The following is a 9,183-nucleotide window of genomic DNA, read 5'->3' on the forward strand; positions in this document are numbered from 1 at the left end:
ACTATTAAATTCTTGAATGTGCATAGCTTGGTGTTTTTTTGTTGTTGTTATTTTGTTTTGTTTTGTTTTTTGGAGGTTATCCATGTACTTTGTGGCTAACTGTGACTTTTATCTCTATTTCTGTCTATTAAAGCAGCCTGGAAGCTGCTGTCTTTGGCTTGGTTTTAACTCTAGGCCAAATTTCCTGCAAGTGCTGCAGAATGATGCAGTGGGGTCTTGGGCAGGTACCTCACTGCAAACTCATCTGTTACTTCATTAAAATAGGATGTATGATGCCATGTACTTTTTTCCAGCTGTTTGTATGATTTACTTTTTTTTTTTTACAGAAAAGCTCCTACTGGGAGATGGCTCCTTTCTCTACTGTATATTCTGAGGATTTAACACCTTGTAGTTTCAAGTTAGGCTTTAGGTTCTGGTGATTCTGATGTTACTTATTAATAAATAGGATAGGTGCAATGTGAACCACGGTGAGTGAATGTGAACTGAATTGCATCTAACATATAAAAACATGAAAGTGGATGGGCATTCTGAAAGTTATTTCTTATTTTAACGTTTTTAGCAGCAGTAATGTGGCATGGATTGAAAAGAGAAAACAGTAGATAAGTAAGGTCCTGAGAAGTAACTCAATACCAGGAAAATCCTCATAAACCACGTATTGATCTCTGGAAAGCAAAAGCAATCTTCTAGTTCTAAAGTATCTATCTCATAATCTACAGAACATGACATAACTTTCCTGCAGGGTTTGGTTTCTTAGTTAGGATGCTTTTCTACTGCTAATTCAAGTTAGTGCTACAGTGTGTAAAAAGTATGTTTCTTCCCACGTAGGTATATCTCAGACATTCTTGTTTGCCGAAAAATTCAATCGGAATCACCTTTATGGTGATATGAACCTTTATGGTGTCTGATTATGAATCAGTGTTAGTTTTGTGCTGCACAATGAAGATGCTACATCCTTAACCTTCTTGAAGGATGAGAAATTTAATACCATTTTTTTTTAAGTAGACGTAAATCAGAATCTCTGGAAATACCAATTCAGTTGTTGCTGTTGGATAGGAATATGCAAACTTTTTTTTTCCATTTGGAAACACATTTTAAGTGACCTCAGTGCTAAAAATTGTTTTTCAGAACATTCCTCCTTGTCATAGGTGTTGGCTTTGAAGGTGGCATGAGTCTGAATGCTGCTTCTACCTGCTGAGAACAGCTCCTAAAGTGCTTCCTAAGAAGCTGCCTGGCTTCAGGGCTACAGAGCATCCAGCCTTCATGAGCCAGCACAGGGTGCTGAGCACAAAGCCAGCTGCTCTTGGGTGTGCTTACCTGGTGCCTACCAGTCAAAGGAAAAGGAGCCAGGTGCCTCACAACATCAGTTTGTCCCTTTCCTAAACCATAACTTGAACTTGAATACCCAAGTAGTAAAGTGGGCATCAGTGGAGGGCAGAACAGCAGCTCTAAGGAGAAATTTGTTGAGAATAAATCTTATTCTTTCTAGCAATATTCATATATGTTGGGTTCTTGGTTTGCTTGTTTGTTTAAATATAAATATCCTTTGTGGCGTGTTCCTGCTTGAGATGTGCTCCTTGTTGCTTGCTAAAGCTGTATTTTTGTTGTACAGTGTATGCACTCTTCCCTCAGTTAGGATTAAATGGACTACTTTCTGCATTAGAAATTAATTTTGCAATGTTACAAATCCTGGTTACCTTTTTCTTGTTACTAGAAGTATTCTAGTTTGGCAGTTACAGTGACCAGAAAGAAAAAAGAAACCTTTCAAAGGAATTCACAGCTGTAATGTTGTATGAATACAATTGTTTAAGTGTCAAATAATATGATACAATGCCAGTTCTAGCGCTGCTATGAACCAGTTAACATTTGCAATGAAGGATGGTACTTTATCATACAGCAGCCAAAGTTTTTATCGCTCGGTGTCACATCAGCAAAGCATTCCTCTGTGAGCTCAGTGACGGAGGAGCTTTGCCTTTGTGGGGCAGAGGCACACGGTTGGGCAGTGCCTCTGTGAAACTGAGTTACTCTATGTGGATTTTGTATTTGAAACGAAACAAACCAAATAGATTAAGAGGAGGAATAAAGGTTGAAGGAAGATGATGAAAGTTTCTCACTGCTACTATGACAATAATGCCCAGGGATAGTTAGCGTCTCACTAGCATGTAAAAAAAAAAATTAATAATAATAATAAATAATAAAAAAAAACCCACCTCAGCTGTCCCTTAAAATACAGCACTGTGTAAGTGACTCAGAGCAGATTTGCCCAATTTTTCCCTACTTTTAGTGAAAATTTAAAACTGGCTGTTAATTTGAATAGAGGGGTTTATGTATAAAACTGCAGCTACAGTGCCTTGCTGTGAGGGTTAAAAGATCAAATGAAGGGTGCTTACCTCTGCCGCAGGCTGTTGGAGCGTGGTGGCAGCTGCCTGTGGTCTCTGGTAGCCTGTCTGAGTCCGTGACCAAGTGCTGGGAACAACTGAAGGAGGCTGAGGGGAAAAATAACAAAAGTTACAGAGGCAGGACTCCTGGTGTCATTCAGCGATGCAGAAGTTGTGATTGGCCTCGGCCCTGCCTTCTGAAGCCTGCAGTTCTCATCTCCACTTGTTGGCAGCGGGAACGTGCTCAGTTCTGGCAGCTCCTCTGTCCATGTGGGGCTCAGGGAACTGCGGCCAGGGCGCGAGGGAGGGGGGTGAGCTCTTTGCTGTGGCCTTCTTTATGTTTACTTACATGAGAACTTAAATAGGAGTTGGTTTGGAGGGCTGTTCTGGCTATGCTACTTTAGCTGCAGCAGTGCAGTTTTGTGTTAATAAAATCCTAAAAATAAAAATGAAATCCATACAGGATTTGGAACTGGGATGATGTTCTTTTTTACCACAGGTTTCTTGAACTGTGCGCTTTGTGTATCTATAGATTCAGTAATATTGTTATACAGCTGCTATATGGTTTACAGTGTGATGTAAGTTCTGCAGTACCAGCTTTCTTCTGACCGTGCTTGAACTTAATTTTTTCTGTATTTCATGCCTCTTCCAACCTCTTGAGTTAATTTGTGAGTTGGAAGGTATGGCGTGTGGTGGTGTTTTTTTCCAAATAAAATCCAGCTTGTATAAATTAATATTCTGAATTAATCATTCCTATATAATTTCAAGTGTTTTACCTTTCTTATGGAATACCACAGTGTCCTCGTAGTGGCTGGGGAACTGTGCCCATGATTTTGTGCCCTGTTTTCTGGGGAGAAGTGCAGCTGGATGAAGCACTGCAGGTTACCTTCTGCACCCATGTCTTGTAAATGCCAAGTGGGGACACGGCATACACTGCATCCTGCACTTGTGAGGAGGTTTGTGCTGTCTGTTGCATGGGCCGCATTTAAGTAGTAGGGTTCGTGCATCCAGGAAATGGAGGATTTCCTGGGTGTGGAGGCACTGAAACTGTTCTGTGTGAAAGCGCCCAGCATCGGGCTTCATGTGTGGATGCTACAGGCAGTGTGAGCGTTATCCTCATTTGGAAATGGCAGGAAAAAATACAGAAGCTCAGCCTAACTCTAAACACTTAGATCCAGTTTTGGCAGTTGATGCTTAGCATAGATTAACGTCTGGCTTTGAACAAGAAACCAGACATGACAGGTTGACTTTTTTCAGTTGGTTTATTGTTTAATTTTTTTTCTAATTCCCTCTAAGCCGCGCTGTGTTGCCTGCTGCAAGCCAGGGGCAAAAAGTATTTGAAGACTTTGAAGGTGACGTTTAGCTCTCTTATGCTTTTCTTGGCTATATTACAATTAAAGTCAGAAACTGAGCTTTTATATTATAAATGTGACTGCTTTCTGTTATCCTTTAATAAACCCAGGAAATCCAGGGTCACTTGTTTCAATTGAAAGTTAATTGAGTATCTCCACAGTGATAGTTCTTTACCGGTGCAGAGAGTTTCATAACTTACTTATAATGGCATTATTAACATAAATCTATAACAGGCGAGCAAACTGCATTTGACCTTTTTATGAGGGAAGTTTCATGTTATCGCTTGCTATCATCCAGCAAAAGTACTGCTGTCTTTGCAAGATGTAATATGGAACTTGTACAAGTGTTACTATTGAAATTCACATCTTCCATTTATTATTAGAGTCCTGCACCCAGCACTGCAGTGACTAATGTCAATTCCTCCCTTTTACTGAGTCATCCTAAAATCATAGCAGTACTTACTCTTCCCTTGATTTTTGCTTTTTTGTGTTGGTGAATTGCTTGTAATCAGCATTCTAGAGCTTCAGATGCCCTTAAAGAATGCTCTTTTTTGTTTCTGAGTTACTGACAGGTTAGGATATGCAATCACAGCATTGTCTTCTTTTTAAAGAATGGTATTTAGAAATGAAAGGTAAGGCATTAATGCAAATGGTAATACCTCATCCTAACTGTAATGCATGCCTTCTGGATATGTTTAACTCAGATAAGAAATGCTGCATTTAAGTAAGATTGGAAATGCATTTGGTAAATAATAGTAAAATTCCCCAGTGCAGATCTCGCGACTGCTTTGGATTTGTATTGGTGTTTCCCTGGCAAGAGGCTTGCTGGGATACGATCTCTCCAGAAGCCTATCCGTTGGTTTGGTGTCACACACTGGTGAGGCTTGCGAGGACCTGTGTGAGGCAGCTTGCTGCTCAGGGACTGGGCAGCAGGACCACATGTGTGAGGGCGTCTGCAGGCTCTTCAGTTTCCTCCTTGGTAGCCTGAGTCTGAGCACCCACGGAGTCCAGAAGGGAACAGCTTTTTAAAAAGGAATTTGTGTTGGAGGTTTTGGTCTGCTTTATTTTGTTCTGGGGAACAAAAATGTGCAGCTGTTGCTTGCTTGACCTTAAATGGAGATGATCTGGGCTTTCTCCAGTGGGATTAGAGATCTGCCACCAGAGCATGTTTCTTCTCATAAATTTATTTGGAGATCCGGTTGATGTTTGGGATAATGTCCAAAAAGAGATTGTTATATTCCAGCATACCGGCTCTTCCATTTAAGTAATAGTAAAACTTGTATTCATAATGGCAATTTCCTGTGCTTTTTGTTTGTTTTCATATGCTGGTTTTGTAAATTTCAACTGTAGAGGCATAGCTAACTGAATAATCTGTGTGCAGAGTTTGAGATGTCAGTGTTTGACCTTTTGATAATCCATGACACTGCATAGAAGTGAACCATAACCCAAGCTTCATTATTTATAAAAGCAAAGAAATTCAGCTATCAGTCTGACTACTCAGATTATTGCCATATTCCAAAGCACTGCTCTAGTTTTCTCTCATACCAAAGAAGAGTACATTAACAATATCAATACAGCCTTGTGTTATATGTTTGGTTTTAAAGCAATTAAAAGTGAAGGGAAGGGAGAAGTGCCTGCTTCCACAGGCGTGTGCTGGTTGTTTGTGTAGGAGTAACAGAGTGGTGGGTAGCATTATGAAAGTTGAACGTGGGAATTAAATCTTTCCTTTTGTAACCAGCAATTTTTGACCTGATTCTGAGGTGCAGTTCATACCCACTGCCCTGGGGAGCCTGTGCCAGTACCTGACCACTCTCTGATGAAGAGCCTTTTCCTAACGCCCTATTTGACTCTCCCTGACACAGCTCCATGCTGTTCCCTTGGGTCAGCACTGTCCCTCTGCTCCCTCTGAGGACCTGCAGGCCACCGTGAGGCCTACCCTCAGCCTCCTCCACTCTGGGCTGAACCAGAGCTCAGCTCAGCCACTCCTTATACAGCTTGCCCTCCAGGCCCTTCATATCTTTGTTACTGTCCTTTGGACACTAGTAGTTTTGTGTTTTTTATGTGTCTGAAATCCCACACAGCTGTTGAGGTGAAGATACACCAGTGTATAATATCATTGGGTCCCTTCAGGTCTTCTCTTAGAACAACTCAAAGCTGCTGACTGGCATTTTTGTGCTGCAAAGTGCTGTGATCTGCAGTTGCTTAAGGGGAAGGTCAGGTTGGGGCTTAAGAAATGGTTCTACACTGGAGGGTGATCAAGCTTGGGAACAGGCTCTCCTGGGCAGTAGTCACGGCACCAAGCTTCTGGAGATCAAACAGCATTACCAGTAATTTCAAATGCTTAATGGTCCTTGTGTGCCCCTTCTAACTTGGGATATATTATAATTCTGATTCTTGCAACATGGGTAGAAATCCAGGCGTCAGCACATATGGCTTGTGAGGTGCTTTTTTATGATCTCTGGTAAGGGAGAAGCATCTTTCAGTTATATTGCATTGCATGTATCCTTCAGTAATGTTTGTATTGCAGACTGAGTTCAACTTAAGGGCAGGTTTTTTTCTTCTGTTCAAAAGTACAGGCAAAGTACTATTTTCAGCCATTGTGAACAGCAGTCCAGATTTACAGCAGGTGAGAAGATAGCCTGATCAATTTAGAGATGCTCACATTGCTCACGACTGAGTTCTCTTGCTTGAATTTGATAGATTTATGACCCAAATGTTTCTTTTCTGCCTGATGCTTCCTTTAATGCTTACTTAAGCGATTCTCACCTGGATCTGGAATATGACTAGATTCTGACAGTCGTTTATCAATGTTTTCTGGATGCATGGGGACAAACTTGTCTTTTTAAGACTGCAGATTTTCCTCCTACTATCGTGACGCTTACAGCTTCTTTTAGCATTGTAGAGGATAGCTCTGCTGAGAAATTTATCCTTGGTGTTTTGTTTATCTCCTTTGGGAGAAGTAGTATTTACTTCTGCTAAGCACTGGACGGTCGTTAAGTAGTCTGATCTTCACATTTTGTTCTTCGTTATAAACAACAAGAACTAACTTTTGAATCTGCAACTTTTGAAGTATAACACTGCAAAGTGATTAACAAACCTGTATGAACAGAAAACTATGACTTGAGCTGAAATATTTCTCATTTTGGGAATGCTGAAGACTCAGGCAGGGCTAGTTGCCTGATTTACTAATAACCAGAGACATTTTTGGAAAACTCAGCTTGAAAGTTTTCAGTATAGTCAGTGTTACTGGCATGAACTTTTAACTATTAATGCAGATCACAGAATTCACAAGTCATCACACCTGTTTATTGTCTTTGGTGCTTTGGCCTGGGATTAGGAGAGAAGCGGGGGAACAAGAAATTTTGCCTGGCTCTGAAAACTGACAGTAGCCTGCCATACCGCTGCAGAGAACTCTTGTTTGCCTTGGACACAATGGAACTACCACAGACTTGACTTCTTCTATTTTACAGCAAAATATTGATGGCACAAAAAGCCTGCTCTTTCAAATACTTGATTACTTATATAGCAGTGAAAATAGATTAATGAAGGTCAAAATAATTAGTAATTTGAATAGTAGCAGTTAATTACAGTAGTGCAAAGTGCCTTCAAAATAACAATGTGATACAGAATAGGATATTTGTGACCATCATTAGGGTGGAAAGTTTTTTTCCTTTTGTATGAAATGCTTGTGGGAATTGCCTTTGGTGTTCGCTGGTGTCCTCTGTTGACTAAGCTGAATAATGTGTTTTAGGTGGTATGCAGAAATCTTTATACCTAAGAAACTGTGTTGAGTGTCTTTGAGATAAATTGTTCTAGCAAGCACAGATACTAGCTGTGTTATTTGACATGTTATGAGTGATAGATGAATGGCGGGACAAAGGCATATGAAGGAGAGATAAAGTTGGAAGCCATGTTCCAGTTGCCAAGTGTTGATGCTGGACTGTCTCCACTTCAGCAGCAGCAGCGCAACAGAAAATGCTTTGTCATAAACTTTATTTCATGCCACCCCAAAAATTAAGATCCTAAACTAATTTTTTTTCAGAATTTGAGGGAAAATACTTTGTTTTTCTTTTACCCTATTATGCAATATAGCAAAATAAAATGGTGACCTACTCTTTTAATTCAGACCACCTCTGAGTTAAAAGAACAGATTTCCCCATCTTGAAAGTATTTCCTAATTATGTATTTTGTTGTGGGCAGCTGTTTCCTGATAAAAAGTCCTGTTCTCACTCACTGGAGGACAGAAACTTTGCTGTGCAGATTTGAATTTGACTGATGAGTGATAGAGCATAGCTTAATGGAAATAGCCACGGACTGAAATTTGAAGAATAATAAATTTCAGTCCCATCTACATTACCACATTTGGAGACATCTGCGGTTTCTTCAGAGACTGTAAGACATCTATTTTGAGTCTAAATCATACAGGAGTCAGGTAGAGACTTGCATGTACAGCTCTGAACCAGCTTTTAGTTCCTTCCAAATGCTTAGTATTATTTCTGCACTGTTACTGTTTTTGGAAGGGTTTGCTGCAGATGTCTCAGTTTTCCTTTCATTCTCTCTGTACTGCACAAAAGAGATTCTCCGGCCAGGTGTACAGGAGGGCTGCTCCAGGCTGAAGTGTAATGCAGCACTACAGCATTTTCCAACAGGATGAAAAATGGCTTCTCATACTGTCATGCAGAAGATGCAGCTTTTATCTTCATTTTAGCTCGAAGAATATTCTGGATGGATAAGTGTTTTTCTAATTCAGATACTTATTCAATAAGTGTTTGTGTGTGGGGTTTTTTTTGTTTTTTTTTTCTTTAGCCAGGAATAGTCTTATTTGTGTTTGACAAAGCCAGTATTTTGCTTACAGAACATGATTTCCACACTGGAGAAAATGCAGTATTTTGGTACTTTTTGGTGAGCCTTGGAAAAAGGTGTCTTCACTTTTATCTCAATATCCTTTCCATAAAATCTGACTAATAAAGTAGTTTCTTTATAAGATCTCTTGAGACCTACGAGTGGGACGTGCTGACTGCTGGAGGTGGAAGTGCTATTTATTTTTAGTGTGATTTTTCTCTGCTATTTCTGCTTATATTAAGATCCTCGGTCTGCCCCCATTAATTTATCTCTTAAAGAAGGAAAACACCTTCATACACTGACACCAGTGTTAAAACGCACCCTTACATCATCCTGCTGCTTTTGTTAGAGGCAAGTGTGTTTTCAAGTACCCCTCATAAACTCAAGTGGAAAAGGTTCATAATTTGAATTGAAGCCAAACAGTTTAAGAATCCATCAGTTGTTCCATGCTCAAATTATGTGACTATCATCCATGTTTCTGTGGTTCCCAGTTTAAAAGAGAATCCTGTGTTGAACTAGTTGGGTTTCTTTTATTTGTCAGTGGTGCAGACATTTCAGGCTGGAATCTTCAAATATGTGACTTTGGATGTTCCAATAGTTTGTTTTTTTTTTTT

The 9,183-nt window shown here is 40.0% G+C and overlaps 1 long non-coding RNA gene across 1 annotated transcript; it reads right to left on the reverse strand.

Annotated features, from left to right (window-relative positions):
- Nucleotides 1-310: 310 nt before the first annotated feature.
- LOC109366137 lies at nt 311-3,732 on the reverse strand. Its single transcript, XR_002112248.2, has 2 exons — nt 3,152-3,732; nt 311-2,483 (listed from the first exon to the last, which is right to left on the reverse strand). It is a non-coding gene; the product is annotated as an uncharacterized LOC109366137 (long non-coding RNA).
- Between the last annotated feature and the right edge of the window lie 5,451 nt (nt 3,733-9,183).

The sequence above is a fragment of the Meleagris gallopavo genome, chromosome 2, assembly GCF_000146605.3.
Source record: "Meleagris gallopavo isolate NT-WF06-2002-E0010 breed Aviagen turkey brand Nicholas breeding stock chromosome 2, Turkey_5.1, whole genome shotgun sequence".
Classification (NCBI taxonomy): domain Eukaryota; kingdom Metazoa; phylum Chordata; class Aves; order Galliformes; family Phasianidae; genus Meleagris; species Meleagris gallopavo.